Genomic DNA, 20761 nt, shown 5'->3' on the forward strand with positions numbered 1-20761 from the left:
TCCGTATACAAACTGCTAACGCCGATTTTTATGGAGGTGGCGCACGTGGGCAGTACAAAGTATGAGTGGCAGTACGTAGCGAGTAATATGAAAGAAGGTTTTCCTTGGACTCTTTCGTTCCAGTATTTCTTACGCACCCCAATTTTTTTTTCATTTTCTTTTTTCTTTGAATTCTCGGTTCTTATTCTTATTTTACTTCGGCAATGCATGAAGGGTTGAGTGATGTCCTTTTCAAGAAGGGGCAGAAGCACAGCTCAGTAGAGTCGAAATTTTGTGCAAATAAAGAAGTCAACCACAGGCCTTAGGGACAAATGAAATAATTTACTATGCTGTCATCGTCGCGCAAGTCATTATTTTGACTTATTCTTATAGCTGGGGCAGACAAGCAGGAGAACATATATGCCAGGTGATGGCTGGCACCATACATACGATTTATTTTGCATGGTATTCACCAGTTGCTTTATTTTGCGCAGTCCACCACACTTAGGTTGCGCCACATTACAGCTTGCGCGTCCGTGTACAACTCTATGTCTTGAATTATACAGTTGTAGCCATTCGCCTTTGCGTAGTCGGACTGTAGTGTGCAAAGTAAAATAAAATAAAATCAGTATATACGCTCATGAAAGACCCATGTAGCACTAAGTGGGCTATGAATGGGGCCCCCTGTAGGTGCAATGTGCGCGACCCATGTGAGTCAAGTAGCACCAATGTGGGGTTTGCAAAGCGGGCCTCATTCTGCCCCCACTGGGTGCCCACATACACCCCAACAGGTCCCACTTCAAACCGATGCAAGTAGCCTTTGTGGGGCTGCCCACATTCGGCCTCTATTTCTTTATGTAAGTCGCTGATGGAGCTCCCCCATCGGTTTTAATTTTGTGAGATGTGTGTAGCCCCTGAGGATGAACGTTAGGTTTACATCTCCGAAAGCAGTATGGAATCGATGCGCGTACTAAAGGGCCAAGCCCAATTGAGGCCAGGCCGTATGGCCTCCGTAGGGGACCGCTGTAGATTCTTTAAGGGCTGGCCCAGCCCACACGCCCCCATGTTACGCTCAAGGTGCAAGCACTAATTTTTTTCAGCACCAGCTTGAACTAAGCAGCCCACCGAAATTTTCTTTGTAAACATGGGGTCAAATAGCCTGCCCAAAATGAGCCTGTGTTGCACTTTGCGCAGGCAGTGCACCTTGCAGTTGAGCGTTGCGCGAAGTGGGCACAGTCATTCCTGTGCGTGCTCAGATTATTTTCGACAGTCTTAGTGAAAGAGCCGAAACCATGTTGTTTAAGTAATCGCGTAAAGATGCGGAGAATTATACAACAAATTATCTATAAGAGTAAGTTACGAGTTCGCGTAATATAAATTTATGAATTGGTCAAGCCACGTCGGTGGCAGAAGTAACGCTGTAGCGGAAGTAGTACCGCCTGCGATCTACACGCTCCGAGTATTCTTCGAAACTTCGAATTATTTCTCTGCGCTGCTGATTTCCTTCATATAATTGGGGTTAATCTACGGCTCCTGCCTTTTTTTTTGTTGAATTCTCCGTAGACGGCAAGAGCAGTGAACGAAAGCATGAAGTGACTTTCAGGCAGTCGCATGGTGGCTTTGCTTTCGCTTGTATTTTGCTTTTTAGGTTTACTTGAATAAATAGATCTATTCAGAGGCTACGTGGCTCCAAATTAGGCCCGCGGAAATACAATACGATTCGACTCTTTGCGTCCGCCGATAACTACGTATCAATCCTCTGATGGGAAAGCGGCAAGCCGCCACAAGACTGGGTGAAAGATAGGTTCACTCCTCCCACCATTTGCGGCGAATTGAAAAAGAAAGGCGGGAGCCGCGACGTTCATTCACATTTAAATTAAGAAATCGGCCGCACAGGGCAATAATTCAAAGTTTCTAAGAAGTCTCGGAACGTGTAGATCGAGTTTCCGTGGTAAAAGTATGAGTAAACATTCCTCTTTAGTGCACCTTAAAAGCCACAAAATAAAAAGCCACAAAAATGCCTTAGACAACTTTTCCAATTGGTAGTTCGCCCCACGCCAGCCAATATGAAGGCACCGTTGGAGAGCGGTATAAAGGGATGAGCGAAGGCCTTGTGAAAAAAGGTGCGTGCAGTCTTCATTGCGCAGTAGAAGCTGTGACCTAAGAAAGTGGTTCAATATCTCGCCAGTAAGTCTTCTATGCATTTCATAAGTTTCTTTGCCATGTGCTAGAGGCATCACGGAAGCGTATATTAAACATTTTCGAAGTTCTCGTGTAACTACAAATTGAGGAACTGCTGAACAAGCTGTAGACGGGCATTATGCACTTTGCGTTTTCTTGAAAAGGATTGATGGGATCTACACTGAATATTTTACAAAACTGCATGTAGTTTAATACTTCCCCTTTACGCCTAGGTAGCCATCTTGCAGGTGTTCTCCATTTGTGAAAAAGACAATGTAACGAGAAGAATATATGCAAAAAAAAGAATAAAGGAAAGTACGGGGCGAATGTCCCGGGCGAAAAAGCCGAAGGACCAATAAACAAAGGGGCATGTGGCCTAGAGGCACATCACGCACTTCGTCTTCGTCGTGTTCTACGCCCCCGCTTAGCAATTCGTCTTCGCAGTTGTCCACGCCTACGGCTGTGACCCTACTCGCGCCCGCGACAGCGCAGTCGCGGTGCTAAGTGAAAGCCTTAGAAGGAATGCAGTACATGAATGATGTCGTTCTTTGGAGCAGGTGGACGATGTCGGATAATCTAGAGGGGCAGTCTCAGAAGTTACATCAGTGACTTTCCGGAGCACGCAGTCAGGGCCTTTATACCGACGAAACGACGCTAAACGAGGGCGAATGACCCGCTTGGGCAGTGTACTGACCGATGCCAGCGGCCGTAAGCACACTTCCGGTAGGTGTGCGATGCGGCGAGCCGGTCGCGGGTGATTTTGCGAGTCAGAGTGGTTTTGGAAAAAATTTGGGAGAGTTGGTTCGATTCCGTAATTCTACAGCGCGAAAAATGAAGACAAAAGAATACGATGTGAGAGACGTCGCTGCCGTGTTTGGCAGCGCCATGTTGCTTCACCTCGATTTTTTTTTGTCTTCGTCTTTCACGTCTGTGACCAACATCCTTGGACAAAAATTTTGATTGTGGGAAAACTGCGATGCACTTGTACACAAATATTGAAGGTTATGCTCCATTCATCAGAGAAGTAGCAAAATCGTCCTTTTATGGTGTTTCCATCTTTTGCATCGAGAAGTCAAGACTTACGTTTGAGATTTCGTAAAATGTAACATTTTTTAACCTGGTAGATCTCATTGAAAGGATTTTGATTTTAATTCCTCTCAGCATGGGTTCAGAAAATGGTATTCCTGCGAAACTTAGGTTGCAGACAGACAGACAGACAGACAGACAGACAGACAGACAGACAGACAGACAGACAGACAGACAGACAGACAGACAGACAGACAGACAGACAGACAGACAGACAGACAGACAGACAGACAGACAGACAGACAGACAGACAGACAGACAGACAGACAGACAGACAGACAGACAGACAGACAGACAGACAGACAGACCGACAGACAGACAGACAGACAGACCGACAGACAGACAGACAGACAGACAGACGGACGGACGGACGGACGGACGGACGGACGGACGGACGGACGGACGGACGGACGGACGGACGGACGGACGGACGGACAGACAGACAGAGAGACAGACAGACAGACAGACGGACGGACGGACGGACGGACGGACGGACGGACGGACGGACGGACGGACGGACAAACAGACAGACAGACAGACAGACGGACGGACGGACGGACGGACGGACGGACGGACAGACAGACAGACAGACAGACAGACAGACAGACAGACAGACAGACAGACAGGCAGACAGACAGACAGGCAGGCACGCAGGCACGAAGGCAGACGGACAGACGCACAGACGCACAGACACGTAGATGAATGGAGGGATGGATTTTGAGTGTGCCTAAACAGCCAATTGGTCTAAACCAGCGCACACTAGTACAAACACCCTGACGTGAACAGACATAATACAGAACAATTATCACCAATACAATACTAATAATAATAAACAAAACAGGCATAATAAAATGAACAATGAAAACAGCAATTGAGGCAAATAGTTCTCTGTTATAAAAAGTTGAATTACAGTATATGTTATTTTAGCATAAAAGAACAATTCAAAAGACGTTTCCGTCAAGTCTTTCCGTTACAAAGGAATACTGGGTTCACAAGAGGCCGTGTTGCTTCTTTCGTGTCCAACACCTGAGTCTGTTCTTTTCGCGCCGCGCGAGCGCTCGTCCTCCTCATCCTCTCCTCACACGGGCGCCTCGGGTTGCTCTGAATCAAAGTTCGGGTTGCTCGCCCTCCGGCGATCTCCGTCGGCGGGGATGAGCCGGCGCTCACATTCGGCCATCCTGTACCACCGACCGTCCCGGTCGGAATCATCCTCGCGTTCCGATTCTTCAGAACTTGTCTCGTTGGCTTCCCGGTCCCAAAGCTTCAGCTTGTCAACTGGTGCAATACTGCTGTATGCTCTTCGCCTTTGCCGCGCCGGATGCACGTTTTCGATGCGGTAGCGGTCGTTGGGAAGCCTTTCTCGGATGATGTACGGTCCTTTGTATTTTTCTTCCAGTTTCCTTGACTCCCCACTTGCTACCGGTTCTCGCTCAACAAGTACAACATCTCCGGCATTGTATGTCGGCGCTTCCACCCGCTTCCTATTGTACCGCTCCTGTTGCTTGCGTTGGTCTTCTCGGATATTCTCCGCCGCTGCGGCTCGCCTGGTTTCAACTTCCTGGTCAAATTCCTCGGCGAGGGCGTCTTCCACGGTGTCGCCCTTGATGCCTCGCGGCCTGAAGTTGAAGAGCAGTCCGAACGGAGTAGTTTTAGTGGCTTTGTGGAGCGTATTGTTTATGCCCCCCATCACCTGAGGCAACGCAGAGTCCCAGTCTTTGCCGTTTGCATTTTTCGTCAAGCTTGCCACTGCCGGGGTTATCATGCGATTATATCTTTCGACTTGCCCGTTAGCTCGCGGAGTGGCAGTAACGTTTTTGATGTGCACGATGTTGTAAGTTTCGCACGCTGCTTTGAATTTGGCACTTGTATAAACAGTTCCGCGGTCCGTGATCACCATAGCCGGTGGGCCAAAGATTCCTGACACATCGTGTAGAAACTGCGCCGCTGGTGCAGCTGATGTGTTGCGGACTGCACGCAACAATACGAACTTTGTGAAAGAGTCGGCGACTACAATTATGTAGGCGTTTCCGGACTTGCTTCTTAAAAATGGGCCTAGGTGATCGATGTGCATTGATCGAAATGGCTTGTTGCCCTTGTCAATGCTGTGAAGTTTGCCCGGTCTCTTTCCAGATGGCGTCTTGTGGAAAAGACATTCGATGCAAGAAGCTATGTATCTTCTAACGTAACGCTTCATGCTGGGAAACCAATACCCTTCCCTAAGTTTCTTCAAGGTTTTCTCCACTCCAAAAAGGCCAATGCCATCATGACATGTCCTGACGATTCTCCAGCGAGTCTGGTTTGGAACTACCCACAGCAGTCCTTCGCTCGAGTCGGTCTATTGGTTCTTCTTGAATACTATGCCGTTACGCAACCGGTATTCGTTTTTGAAGCGCCTGTCTTCTTTGGATAGGTCTTCTTTTTTTTCTAGCCTTTCCTTCAAAGCTTGAACTTTTGGATCATTCAGCTGGGCAACGGTGAGCACGTCTTCTGTCGCTATGCATGTTGCAAGGACGTGAAGGCCAGGTATGGGGGGTCGTATGCAGAGCGGCTTAGGGCATCAACATGAGCCATTGCCGCCCCCTTGCGAGATTCCATGTCGAAGGTGAACGTGAACTCTTGCAGTCGCAGCCACCATCTGCCAGTACGGGGAAGCAGATTCCTTTTGCTCATTCTTGCCCGTACTGCGTTGCAGTCAGTGATTACCTTGAAGTTCATCCCGATTAGGTACACTCGAAACTTTTCTAATGCCCAAACAACCGCAAGCGCTTTCAGTTCGTATGAGTGGTATCTCTCTTCGTAGTCAGTTGTCCGCCGGCTTGCGTAGATGACAGGACGAAGCTGCCCATCTTCTTGTTCTTGCAGAAGTATTGCTCCTAGGCCGTCTTTGCTGGCATCAGTGTGCACTTCTGTTCTTGCGTCTCACGCGAAATGCGCCAAAACTGGCCTTTCAGTCAACATCATCTTCAGCTCAGTGAACGCGGCATCGTGCTCTGAGGTCCACTTCCAAACTGCGTCCTTAGACGTCAGTCGCGTTAGAGGTTTAGCGATGCTGGCGAACCCTTTTACAAATCTTCGAAAATAGCTTGCCAGACCCAGAAACTGACGCACCTGGTGTACATTCGTTGGTTCGGGAAAGTCAGCGACGCTCTGGATCTTTAAACTTCCGGGTCGCACTCCTCTGGCAGAAATGTCGTAGCCAAGGTAATCGACTTTCTCGAAGAAGAAACGGCACTTGCTTAATCGCAGCGTTAATGCCGCTTCCCGGAGGACATCCAAAAGGATCCTCAGGTGGTCAAGCCCCTCTTCCACGGTCGCAGTGGGCAGCAGGATGTCATCTATGTAGGCGAGAGCCACGGTGTATTGTAGAGGACCCAGTACAGCGTTGATCATTCTCTGGAACACTGCCGGTGCGTTGGCCAAGCCAAATGGCATTCGAACGAATTCGTAATGGCCGTCTGGAGTAACGAGCGCCGTCCTGTGTCTCGATTCCTCGGTCATAGGAATTTGATAGTAGCCTGACAAGATCTAGGCTAGTGAAGAAGCCCTCTCAGACGGTCCAGTTGATCCTCAATTAAAGGCAGTGGATACCGATCCTTTTTTGTGACACGGTTGAGGGCACGGTAGTCCACGCAATTTCGTTGCTACCCTGTCTTTTTTCGCACCAGTAGGATAGGACTTGCATAATCCGATTTGGAGTCGACAACAATGCCAGCTTGCTTTAGTTCTTCAATCATTTCTTTTGTGTGTGCCCGTTCGGCGTAAGAGAGTCGGTAGGGACGAAATTTCACTGCCTCCAGCGTTGTTAGCTCAATGCTCATTTCAGCGGCATTTGTGCAGCCAATCTCTGAAACGGTGGTTGCGGAGCAGTCCCGATACTCAGAAATAAGCTGTTCGAGCTTTGCACGTTCCTCAGGACCAACACCAGGACCTACTTGAATCTCTTCGCTCGGTATCATTAAGGGCTGGACAATGCTGGTGTCCGACTCACCCTCTAGTGGCGATGCATCGTCTGGGTAGCAAATTTCCGCTCGTGCGATTCGTTCGTTCTCTTTGATGGTCAGTTCATGATTGGAAATGTTCATTATAGGGACTACTGTTTCGTTGGCCTCGTCAACGCTGAGGACACAGCGTGGTATGCAATGCTCTCGACCTTCTTGGCACCTGAGCTGCATGTCCTCGAAGACATCTGAGCGTGGTGCGCTACCAGTGGCGTAGAGCTTAACGAAACCCACGTATTTTGGGGCCCGACCGTTCTTTCCTTCGCCCATAGGTACACAGGTCGTTCTGGGATCTCTGGAATTTCAATGGACTGAAGCGTGTCGTCTCTATTGCCCTCGTTCCTGTGCTCCTCAAAAATCCGCACTGTGTTCTTCCGCCTCACAATCGTGATGTGTGGTTGCTCGGTGAAAGGTTGGCCCACAAGTAGGGGTATGGACTGTGACGCGTCCGGCAAGACCAGCACGGGAACGTCTGCTGTAGCTTGGTCGACCGTGAGGGTGATGTTCGTTTCCCCACCCGGTGTCACATGTCCGGACCCGTAGCCCCCGATAGTGAACGGCTTTGTCAACTCCGTGTAAGCGACTCCGATTCGGCTGGCATCCTCCTTCCGCAGAGTTACGCGTTGGCTACCGAGATCGACGTATGCTCGTATGTCGCAGCCGTTCGCTTTCGCCATCATAAAGTACTTTTCGTTCGCCTCTTCAGCGGCTCGGAGGTCAAAGCCCAATGCGTTCTGAGCGACGCGCGCTCCTCTCTCCGTTTTTGCCCTGCAGTCTTTTTCTCCGTGGCCCACTCGTCCGCAAGCGTTGCATCTCGCCTTTCGCTGTGGGGCCGGGCAATTGAGGGACATGTGACCGTACTCGCTGCAGTTGAAGCAGAGGGGCTCTCCTCTTTCATTCCATGGCGGCTTCCTCCTCGCCTTCGGAGAAAGGTTCTTGTGGTCGGTAGTGTTCAAGGCCGACGCCATTGCTTCGCTTTTGTTGCCATGGGCGTTGGCATATGCGGGGAAACGAGAATAGTTCGGGGAACCACTTGATTTTGAACTTTTGGAGGCAGTGCTTCCTAATCTTTCTTCGAGGCGTTTCAGGCACTGAAGAGGGTCTTCCGGCGACTCGTACGTGCGTACGCTCACTGCCCTAATTACGTCGTCATCGTATAGCCCCGTGATGAGGTATTCAATGCATGCTTCATCTGTGAGGTTGCAACGGCGAGCTTTCGAGAGATTGTCGTAGTAATAACACTCGATGGGCTCACCGCGCTTTTGTCGTCGCTCCTGCATTTCCCGATGGAGTCGTTGGAATCCCTCTGTCGTGGGGAAGGCGCGCTTAATTTCTTCTTTCCACTCCGGCCACGTTTTGTTGACGGAAGAGGGGGAGTCATACCATGTCTTCGCAGGCCCTTCCAACCTCGAGAGTGCGTTGCCAGATGTCAGCCGGTCGGACCAATGGTAGACTTGTGCCAAGTCGTCCACGCGTCTTATCCACGCGTGTACTGTCGGAGAGCTGAATGACACCGGATCAAACGATGGCACTAATCGAGCTGCCTGAACGCTGGCCTGCAGGATTTCCGCCACGTAGATCGTTGACTGAGGTATCGGAGGTAAGCTTCCACTTGCCACCCCGTTGTCAGATCCGCCTTCGCTTGAGTCGTCGGCGTCGTCGCTCCCGCCATCGTTGCTCGGTCGTCCGCCATCTTCGTATGCCATATTCGTTGAAGATGCCCCGGTGCGGGTAACAGGCATGGTGGGGCTTGCCGGTTAGCTTCGCAAGTTCGGGCGAACGTTGACTCTATCCCACTTCTGAATTGTTAGGATAAAAGATCAATTCAAAAGACGTTTATTCGTCTTTCCGTTACAAAGGAATACTGGGTTGACAAGAGGCCGTGTTGCTTCTTTCGTGTCCAACACCTGAGTCTGTTCTTTTCGCGCCGTGCGAGCGCTCGTCCTCCTCATCCTCTCCTCACATCACTCTCTCCTCACACGGGCAGCTCGGGTTGTTCTGAATCAAAGTTCGGGCTGCTCGCCCTCCGGCGAAGGATCTCCGTCGGCGGGGATGAGCAGGCGCTCACAGTTATTTGCAAACGAACATTGGTGAAATGGCATGCATGTCAGGGTAAATGTATCGCACCATTTGGTGGTGTTTTGCTGAGGCAAACAAAATCGCAGTCACATCAATAACTGATCACAGTCAACAGAGCCATGCACAACTTTATGTAGAAAATGCATGTCACGCGCTAGTCACCTGTCATGCAGAGTAGATATACCAAGGTCTGCTAGAAAAAAGTCATAGTCATGGAAACGACGGCGCCAAATGTATCGATCGTATAGGATGCGTACAAACTTCCACTGAACATTTTTGATTTCGTTGCCAGAGACGAGGCCTCACGAGAGCACAGTACAGAGTGAGACATTCGTATCGATGAAATTTTCTTGTTAAACAAGAAATAACACCAATATGTCTCAATGTGCGAGAGTCAATAGACGAGACATGTAACCGAAAATCGAGCCTTGAGTCAACAATAGCACTGAGGTCTCGTACGTGGGCAGCACGAGATATTTGTCCACCAAGAAGAGTATAATTAAATAATTTTGTGTCGCCTTTTCTGGTAAGAGAGAGAGAAAAAAAACTATTTGAAGAGGAATTCGGGGCACGCCCCAGGGTCCCCGCACGGCCCTACTGTACTGAAATTTTATGTTCCTAAGCTCCATTACACTGGCAGCCCGGCCGGTGGCGATGGTCTGCACGGTCGGGTCCTCCGAGCGCACCAGGGGCTCCCAGTCCTCCCAGGTCTTGAGGGTCTCTAGGTACGGCGGGGGAGGGTCCGCCGGGCAGAGTGAAAGGATGTGAACGGAAGAGGCGAAGGGTTCCGGGCATAGGGCACATGCGGGAGCGGGAAAGGATGGATGATAGTGGGCTAGAGTAAGGGGTGAGGGGAGAGAGTGCGTCTGTAGTCTGCGCCAGAGTGTTGCTTGTTTGTTTTCTAGGGAGGGGTGCGGCGGGGGGTAGAGCTGGCGTGAGGCTCTGTAGGCCTGCGTGAGCTCGCTGAATGAGTGCATGCGCTCCTTCATGAATCCCCGATCCGAGGCCACATGAGCCCGGTTTAAAGAACCTCGGGCTAAAAGGTTGGCGGCCTCGTTTCCGGGATTCCCGGAGTGCGCAGGCACCCGTATCAGCTCCACTTGGCGGCGTGGGGGTGCATCGGGCGAGTCCAGTAAGCCAAAACCAGGGACTTAGAGTCGGCCTCGAGCAAAATTTACAATCGCGCAGTTTTAGAGTCACTTAAAATGTACCGAGATTCCGTGCGGGTGATAGCAAGTGCAATGGCGGCTTCCTCTACAGCCTCTGGGGAGGCGTCTAGAGAGAGAGGTAGTGTGAGAAGTGTGCATAAAGAGGAGTCCACCACAACTGCTGTCGCTTCATCACCCGTGCAGGTAGCGTCCACCCATGCGGCGTCCGGCTGAGAGCCGTACGCTCGATGGAGTGCCTTCGCACGGGCTCTGCGGCGCTGCTCATAGTGGGACGGGTGCACATTCCTCGAAAGGGAATAAAAATAAAATAAAATAAAAAGTAAAATCAATTAAAAAAAGAATAAAATAAAAAATAAAATTGAAAAATAAAAAAAAATGAAATGGTTACTTTATGATTGGTTCATGGAGTTTAACGTCCCAAAGCGACTCAGGCTATGAGAGACGCCGTAGTGGAGGGCTCCGGAAAAATGAAAAATAAAATAAATAAAATAAAATGAAATAAAGCGAATATAAAGCTACGCCGGTTCTCGTTCGAGTAAGAGAGAAAACGAAAGTTTTCTTAATGTTCAGTTTAAGTCTATTCATCAAGTACCATTTCCCTATGTTGCTAATGTCAGCTTGCAAACGGCGACAGTCTTCCCAGGTCTGTCTTATGGAATAATTTGATAAGATGAATACTATCCTTGATAACCAATGATACGTAGACTGCCTATTCCTGTATTTCGCAAGGACACTTGAAAAGGTATGTGGAAAGCTGCGATTGCTTAAGCTTCGTCAAATTAACCTTGACGACCAAGTGCTAACGTGGATCAAATGTATTCTTGTTAACGGTGACCGATCTGTGGCAACGAATACTTGCAGCTCATCCTTACCGGTTTGACCTCGTGTCCCTTAGAGGTCTGTTTTACGCCTTCGGCTATTTTTATATACAATAATAATTTTATGAACTTTGTGTCTTCATATATACACTTATTCGCCGTCGACTGTGTAGTGTTCAGAAAAAGAAAAATTGGTACTGATGCCGGTGCTTGTCAATTAGACCTAGACAGACTTTTTAACTGGTGGGTCGACCAACTTAAGGGACTCATTATTGCTAAATGCAAAGTAATGTGAGTATGTCGCAGATATAACATCATGCCTTACTACAATCCCGATATATCACCATTAGATACAATAACATTCTATAAATATTTGGCTGTCAACATAATTTAACATGGAACCTACTCATAACTACGTTAATAACAGCGGCAATTGTACTTTGGGATATATATAAGGCCTTCCCACTCTCCACCTCATCTTTATAGGCCCCTCTATAAAAAGCGTTAGAAAAGTAGAAATTAACGCACGCAGTTTCGTTGAGTGACTCTAATCCTGTCTATTAAACCCATAATCTAAAAAAATCTAAAAATGGTTCAAAATAATGCAGTGCGTTTCATTCTAAGTGCAATCGAAATGCCTGTATAGCTTTAATTATGTCGGATATAAATCTACCTAATCTAGTGCCTCGCTGAACACCCTCTTGAGTGTCTCTTTTGAGATCATTCCGGCAACTGAGGTTACCGATAGGCCTATCGTATATTTAACGACGCATTGTCCAGCGTCAGAAAGTTGGAATCCTGTCCTGTTACACAAAATATCACAATGCTCCGATACCCAAAACTTGTTTTAACTGAAATTCCGCACGAAATTGCTGAAACTCTGTTAATGCTGCATTTCGCAAAGATAGTAATGCAATTCTTTGAGTGTGCGCCTGTCGATTCTATTCAGGTTCACCTTTCTACGACTTATTGTGCACCTTAAATGTATCCCACTATGCTCTGTAATGCTGTAAAATCCACAGGACAAATAAATCTAAGTCTAGGAAAGGGAGATTAGTTTTTTAGAAGATGGAAAAATATTGCGATTAATCCTAACATTTCTCAATCAATTCGTTTACCTCCAGACCGGTGTGTTTCCCTAGCTTTATGATGCAAGTAGGCTCGGCGGAATAGATATCTGAACGAAAGCGGATCTAGGGCATTTGGCAGGTACCTGCCAGTTTCGAATAGCTGTGGCTACGAACGCTCCTAAAGAGCAATGTGCGGGGTATTTCAGCGATGCGCGCCGAAAATTTCCAAAAGGGACGCTTTGCGCCGCAAAAATAGGTTTTGCGCGCTGGATGGTCTCAGATCCCATGGAGTCTCGTAACGCCATGGGTGGAAAACATTAGGGACTGGTAAATAATGTTCGCTTAAAAGGCGGTCCACAGAGTGGTAATAACTGTGAATTAATATTGCAGTTAGGCGACTGGATTCAATTAACTTCCGCAGCTATCAGTACTGGCGAAGTCAGTTTCTCAAGATTCCTTAATTGGAGTAATCACAGCATCGTGGAACGATGACTTATAGCCATCGCTGCACCATTGTGGGCGACACGCAGAAACTGTCAGCACACGTCTCCTCGAAGAGGCACCTCCGACGACATCTTTTCCTCGCGTTCTCTGGAGGATACAGCAGCGAGGAGCGGGGTTCACAGAATCTATTTGCAATTGTTCTGCATAAAACAGCCCAGTAGTGCTGCCAAATCCACCATTCTATGAAGCACCTGCATCAACAACACCACGCTCTTTGCTTCGGAAGTTATGTTTATGCGGATCTTCCGTTTCGACATTGGTTGGTACTTTCACATCACATTTCCAACGCATGCAAAGCTAGCATAAAATAGCAGTCACTTATGAGCACACCATTTGCCTCTGATCCATGGTTTAAATTTGAAGAGAATTCACTACGTGATAATCTCAAGAGACCTGGATCTTACCATTGCTTTTATCGTTTCTGTCGTCTCAGCGCCGTAGTACTCGTCCTCATTACACGTGAAACGGGTCGTCGTTATCGGCGCTATCTCTTTGCACTTCTGAAAAGATAATAACCAAATGGTATTAGTTTTCATATTTTAGCAATCATCAACTCAAGTGCGAGATTGTGAGTGATTGCTGTTTTCTAGCAATCAGTGACTTATGCCGCCTCCTCAGGTACAACTTATTGAATGCTTGAAGAGCACTATGCGGAGGTTCGACTGAATAAAGAGACCAATGGTCTTGCCGGAATGATCATTCATTGTAGGGACATTTTAAGTACCCCCTGAAGAGCACGACATTTCCTCCCTGATATAAAATATTACAAGTCCCATGACTGTAAAATGCGCGGTACACGTGGGTTGCAATCGGAAGCAAGCTTGGCCATACCAGCATTCCGCTTTGCTGTCATGCCTCTGGATTTCCAGCTAGCGTGTTCCCTTTTGTGGTCAGAGCACGTTACGCTTAGGCTGTAGTCCTTTACAACTTGTTAATGCAGCAGAAGTCTTCCTACCAATGCCTCTCAAATTGTTATACATCTGACTGCCAATCTTCGCAACCACATCAGCAGACGTCAGTGCGAAGTAGGGGATTCCTTTCATGGCAACCGTTTGCGTTCCGCAGTGTCGTCGCGTCGGCTGCCAGTGCTGCACGTTCGCTATTTGTATTTTGTACCGTTTCTGACGAATACAGTGGAATATATTTGTGAGGAAATTGGGGCAGTCGCTACCTAACTGAGTGCTGCCTTCTGAGCGCTGCGACATGCAAGTAAAATTTAAGCGAGCACCAACCCCATCGCATTGCATCAGCTCGTCCCACCGACTATCGACACCTTGGTCCCAACGACGAAGCGGTTTGCAAGCTCCTTTCGTGCCGTGCATCATTAATGGTAGGCAGAACGTAAGCAGCAAAGCTTTTTCGTTCGCCATTGCTTTGTAATATGTAAACGTTCTATGCGCTGGGAAGTGGGAAACATTTAGCGGCGTAATCCATGATACACCCTGATCACCTCACTGCAGGAATGCATTCGTGCTGTTCAATGTTTTCATCTCGTGCGTCCTCAACTACCAGCACAAGGAACGTTGTGACAAAAGAAACTCTTATGCACTTCTTTCGTTTCGTCAAATGTGAGAACCCAGCAATAACGTACGAAGTATTCATCTCTTTAAGCAAATACGACAGCGCCTTTTTCATCTCTTTAGCGCCCGTGTTCGTCTTTCTTTTGGTGTCGTGTTTGCGCTAGCCCAGCAGCTGACTCTTTTAAAGCAATAACGTTGCGTGTAAGACGTGTACAAAGAAAGGCATATTTTCGGCACCTGCGCTAGTTTGTTTTTAATTTCATTTAGTTTCCAATGGTGGCACGCGTTCCGGGCGAGGCCGGTCTTGCGGACACAGGTAACGAGGCTCCTGGCTTGCCACACATAAATTTAAAGACATTTTATACATGCATCAAGTCTACCAGACACACAAAACTGTCACACTATCAAGGGCAAGGCGTGCCTTGCCTGAGTGGGAAGCCTCTGGCATTACTACTAAGAACCCTTCTTTGTCCGATCCTACTAAAAAATCTGAAAAATCACCTCTTGGGCACAATTTTTTAGAATTCCACGGCCTACCTACACACATTTTCAACGCGCCGACGCATTCTATAGCACATGCGTGTCGGTCTTCCTCAGCTACCCGAGTCGTGGTGCTCTTCAGCAGGGCCAACTTGCCGGGCGGTGACATTGGCGACTCCAAGAAAAACTTTGGGCACAACTTCAGCAGGTCGCTATGCTGCTTTGGAACCTGGGTATTTTCTTGCCCCAGTATATCCTGGCCAGAATTCACGTCCGTCTTCCTCTTGTGTAGGCATGTAAGCATTGAGAACCGTAGGAGCTCTGTGGTTTTGTCCGCTGTAGATGTCCACTCCTTGAAACGGCTTGCCTGATGACGCCTCTCTCCGCAGGTGCCACAAACAATGCGTATGCAGTCCTTGAGGAGGCGAGCTTGTCGCCATCTCTCGGAACAAAGCATCCGGCACATCTTTCTCGAATGACCTGCTAACGCACAGAACTTGAATGTTGGTGGGACATGTGGCGGCCCCAATAATGACGAGATGTCATGCGTGCAGTGAGGACCGTGTGGCCAAGTTAAATAGAAAGGTGTAAGACGAAACAAAAATAGACCCCGATGTAATAGAAATCTGTTGTCCGTCTTCTTCTTGGACAAGCGTGGAAGCACTCACAACCATAGCTATTCGGTGGTTTTGTCTGCTGTAGCAGTCCACTCTTTGAAACGGCTTACCTGACAATGCCTGTCTCCGTCCGTGTCACAAAAATGTGCACGCAGTCTTTGAGGAAGCCAGCTTATCGCCACCACTCTACGGTGTGTCCTTCTCCAATAGCATAATGACGGAAGCAGGGGCCCGCACACAACTTCAGTGTTGGTCGGGCAGGCGGCAATTCTTACGTGCACCGCACGAATCACAATCTAAGGAATGTTGGGCGAAGGTTTGACGTCTACCTCCTGTGCACAACACCGTTAAAAGTGCAACGTCTATGAACTGTGGATAAACAAAGAGCAGAACGTAGGCGCGAGGATAACCCTTTTGTGGGCTCAGTGCCTCACAGGTCACGATTCGCGCAGTGTGTCTGCCGTCGTCTATGAGGTGCCTCTTTCATTAAAAGAAGTGTACATCTGCCAAACTGGGCGATGGCTGAACGTTCGGATCATAATAACTTGTCATCGGACACCATTCGTTCAGGCACCGCTGGATATTCTCCAGAATGTAAATGGAAAAAAGAGAAGTTGTGTAAAGCACTGTTCAAAATGACTAATGTTCTTTACCGGCATCGCGGCCTGCGGACGAGAAATTATGGAAGCGTTTTTTTTTTATTGAAAAGTAGGAAGATATCTGTGTTAGCAACTCAGTACATGACAGCGAGCCAAAATTATAAATCCCCTGGCAAAGCGTGACCCTAGGTTGACCCAGACTTGCCCATAAGAATCTCACATTGGTTGTGTCACTATCTGACATCCATCCAATGATGGCCCTCGTTGCCGGTCGCTTTCGCAGCATTGGCTGGGCCGCGATAAAATCCTGGCTATCACGGGCCAGGTCAGCCAGAATTCTTCCAATCTTTGCCAACGCTGGCTATGCCATCCCAGAATTATGGCCACCAATGGCCGTATTAGAATTCTTCCACTGCTTGACGAAAATGGCAACGCCATTCTAGAAAGCTGCTTATATTGCCCTAGGCTGGCCATCCCCCATCCAGTATAAATGTATACTGGTAAACGAAGTAATTACTCATTGACGTCCACCCGAGCGCAGCCATACGGCTACAAAGGAAAGCTATACAGCTTCCTCAGAAACTTCGTAGTTAAAGAAAAATTCGTCCCGGTCCGGGGTTCGAACCCGGGACCACCGCTACACCGGAGCAGTCGCTCTACCAATTGAGCTAACCGGGACGGCAAGCTTATGGTAGGGCGAGAGCGAATTGATCAATAACTCGAAGTAGGAACAGTGTTGACCAAATGTTTAGGGGAATCCCCCAAGGTGGAGTAGATTTTTAATAAGGAAGTAATTACTCATTGACGTCCACCCGAGCGCAGCCATACGGCTACAAAGGAAAGCTATACAGCTTCCTCAGAAACTTCGTAGTTAAAGAAAAATTCGTCCTGGTCCGGGGTTCGAACCCGGGACCACCGCTACACCGGAGCAGTCGCTCTACCAATTGAGCTAACCGGGACGGCAAGCTTATGGTAGGGCGAGAGCGAATTGATCAATAACTCGAAGTAGGAACAGTGTTGACCAAATGTTTAGGGGAATCCCCCAAGGTGGAGTAGATTTTTAATAAGGAAGTAATTACTCATTGACGTCCACCCGAGCGCAGCCATACGGCTACAAAGGAAAGCTATACAGCTTCCTCAGAAACTTCGTAGTTAAAGAAAAATTTGTCCTGGTCCGGGGTTCGAACCCGGGACCACCGCTACACCGGAGCAGTCGCTCTACCAATTGAGCTAACCGGGACGGCAAGCTTATGGTAGGGCGAGAGCGAATTGATCAATAACTCGAAGTAGGAACAGTGTTGACCAAATGTTTAGGGGAATCGCCCAAGGTGGAGTAGATTTTTAATAAGGAAGTAATTACTCATTGACGTCCACCCGAGCGCAGCCATACGGCTACAAAGGAAAGCTATACAGCTTCCTCAGAAACTTCGTAGTTAAAGAAAAATGGCTGTATGGCAGCCGTATGGCTGCGCTCGGGTGGACGTCAATGAGTAATTACTTCCTTATTAAAAATCTACTCCACCTTGGGGGATTCCCCTAAACATTTGGTCAACACTGTTCCTACTTCGAGTTATTGATCAATTCGCTCTCGCCCTACCATAAGCTTGCCGTCCCGGTTAGCTCAATTGGTAGAGCGACTGCTCCGGTGTAGCGGTGGTCCCGGGTTCGAACCCCGGACCAGGACGAATTTTTCTTTAACTACGAAGTTTCTGAGGAAGCTGTATAGCTTTCCTTTGTAGCCGGATGGCTGCGCTCGGGTGGACGTCAATGAGTAATTACTTCCTTATTAAAAATCTACTCCACCTTGGGGGATTCCCCTAAACATTTGGTCAACACTGTTCCTACTTCGAGTTATTGATCAATTCGCTCTCGCCCTACCATAAGTTTGCCGTCCCGGTTAGCTCAATTGGTAGAGCGACTGCTCCGGTGTAGTGGTGGTCCCGGGTTCGAACCCCGGACCAGGACGAATTTTTCTTTAACTACGAAGTTTCTGAGGAAGCTGTATAGCTTTCCTTTGTAGCCGTATGGCTGCGCTCGGGTGGACGTCAATGAGTAATTACTTGCTTATTAAAAATCTACTCCACCTTGGGGGATTCCCCTAAACATTTGGTCAACACTGTTCCTACTTCGAGTTATTGATCAATTCGCTCTCGCCCTACCATAAGCTTGCCGTCCCGGTTAGCTCAATTGGTAGAGCGACTGCTCCGGTGTAGCGGTGGTCCCGGGTTCGAACCCCGGACCAGGACGAATTTTTCTTTAACTACGAAGTTTCTGAGGAAGCTGTATAGCTTTCCTTTGTAGCCGTATGGCTGCGCTCGGGTGGACGTCAATGAGTAATTACTTCCTTATTAAAAATCTACTCCACCTTGGGGGATTCCCCTAAACATTTGGTCAACACTGTTCCTACTTCGAGTTATTGATCAATTCGCTCTCGCCCTACCATAAGCTTGCCGTCCCGGTTAGCTCAATTGGTAGAGCGACTGCTCCGGTGTAGCGGTGGTCCCGGGTTCGAACCCCGGACCAGGACGAATTTTTCTTTAACTACGAAGTTTCTGAGGAAGCTGTATAGCTTTCCTTTGTAGCCGTATGGCTGCGCTCGGGTGGACGTCAATGAGTAATTACTTCCTTATTAAAAATCTACTCCACCTTGGAGGATTCCCCTAAACATTTGGTCAACACTGTTCCTACTTCGAGTTATTGATCAATTCGCTCTCGCCCTACCATAAGCTTGCCGTCCCGGTTAGCTCAATTGGTAGAGCGACTGCTCCGGTGTAGCGGTGGTCCCGGGTTCGAACCCCGGACCAGGACGAATTTTTCTTTAACTACGAAGTTTCTGAGGAAGCTGTATAGCTTTCCTTTGTAGCCGTATGGCTGCGCTCGGGTGGACGTCAATGAGTAATTACTTCCTTATTAAAAATCTACTCCACCTTGGGGGATTCCCCTAAACATTTGGTCAATACTGGTAAACGCTGGCAAACCATGTGCCATCTGCTGTAACGGCATGCTACTGCTACAGCAGCGAGAGAAAATTATTTATTCCATTTTTCGAACTCATAAAAACGCACTTGAGCTTTTCAAAAGAGGTGTGAGAGCTGCATATGTCAGTCTCATCTGAGTTTTGCTATAATTTGCATGTATATTTCCAAAGTAGATGTTTTACGTTGATCTTTGAGATCAAAACACATGTTCACGGTGCGCATTATATCATACGAGCAGTACTAATACAGCAGTACCAGTATGCTACTAATCCACTACTACTATTGCAGTTCTATCATAAACCCCGTGCTAAGCGGACTTTAAAGTGGCATTTCATTCAAATAGTATTCGACGCTTCGAATCGCATTAGAACCCAACGCAGTTCTGCGGTGCTTGGCAAAAATTTCCAAACTCATTCGTTTGCTGTATTGGAATGACGCTGCTGCCATGGAGTTTTGTTTTTGCCTGTTCGTTGATTTTAAGTGGCACAACGACGCGAACCGGTCTGTCGCATAATACCGACGTCGACGCCATCCGCACCAACCACCGCAGATGTATAGAGTTCAAATGTTAATACTTGGCAACTAGAAGCGGCTGTAACCAATGTCTAAAGTTTCTTTTAAAAGGTCTCGTAAATTTAGGAATTAACGAATGCGCGCTGTCCCTACGCAGTGGAAATGATTCTTGTGTGTATAAATGGCTTAGCCGAGCTGCTAACCAACAAATTATTTTATTTCTTTGAGAAGTGCACAAACAGAGCCCACGCTGTTGTCTTTGTCTGATTTCTGAGCACATTAACCCGACTATTTGTAATGGAACATTATGTGTTTGAAATTTTTCCACGCTCTGCTCGCGCGAGTATCTGGAAACCAGTCAAAAGACGCTTCCTTCCAAAGGAAATGAAATAAGTTTTATTTTATTCACTGTTTAATTAAAATAGCACTTTTTTCTTTCACTCTAGAGCATTCACTGCCACACTGCGCAGCGGGCGTCTGCGTAGTGGAGATCCTGGATCAAACGCCATAGCTTAATTAGGGCAAGTGTATTCGCTGAACCGACTTTTTGCACAGTTTCAGCAACGTTCAGAAATGAAGCAATGGCCTCGTAGTTTCTAATTATACGTAACGCACATGGAAAATATTAGGCCGGCTTCATAAACGCAAGCAGCCACGCGCGAAGAGATTCCTACGAATCTGTACGCCGTGCCCTGTGATCACACCTTTAACCATGTTCTCCTATTCGCTATTTCCTTCCTTTAGCGCCAAACGCACAGCTACAAATTCTGGATTTTGTGCATTTAACTGTGCTGTTGCGTAATTTGAATTGAGTGCTCTAGCTCTTGCTCACGGTTTTATTTCCTATCATTTTTTTGCTTTGAAACATTGTTTTTATTAATGGAAAGCATCGTAAATCATTGCCAATCACCATTCACAACGTTTTCGTATTTCTTTCTCTGCGTGAAACTTTCAGGCCAAGAAAAGATTTGAGGATCCTTCAAAGGCCTGCGAATGAATCTGCTGACAACAGGGATTAAACGCATGTTAACCCATTGCTTTGCCAAATGTATCGTATCCCAAAACTACGAACGTGTGTGCAATCTGCTCCCATAATACATTTTTTTATCGTTTTATAGTTTTGTTAGTTTATGGTAAAATTCTAGGCTATATTGAACACACAGAGGTCAT

The sequence above is a fragment of the Amblyomma mixtum genome, chromosome 7 (genome assembly GCF_055824585.1).
Source record: "Amblyomma mixtum isolate Tamu chromosome 7, ASM5582458v1, whole genome shotgun sequence".
Classification (NCBI taxonomy): domain Eukaryota; kingdom Metazoa; phylum Arthropoda; class Arachnida; order Ixodida; family Ixodidae; genus Amblyomma; species Amblyomma mixtum.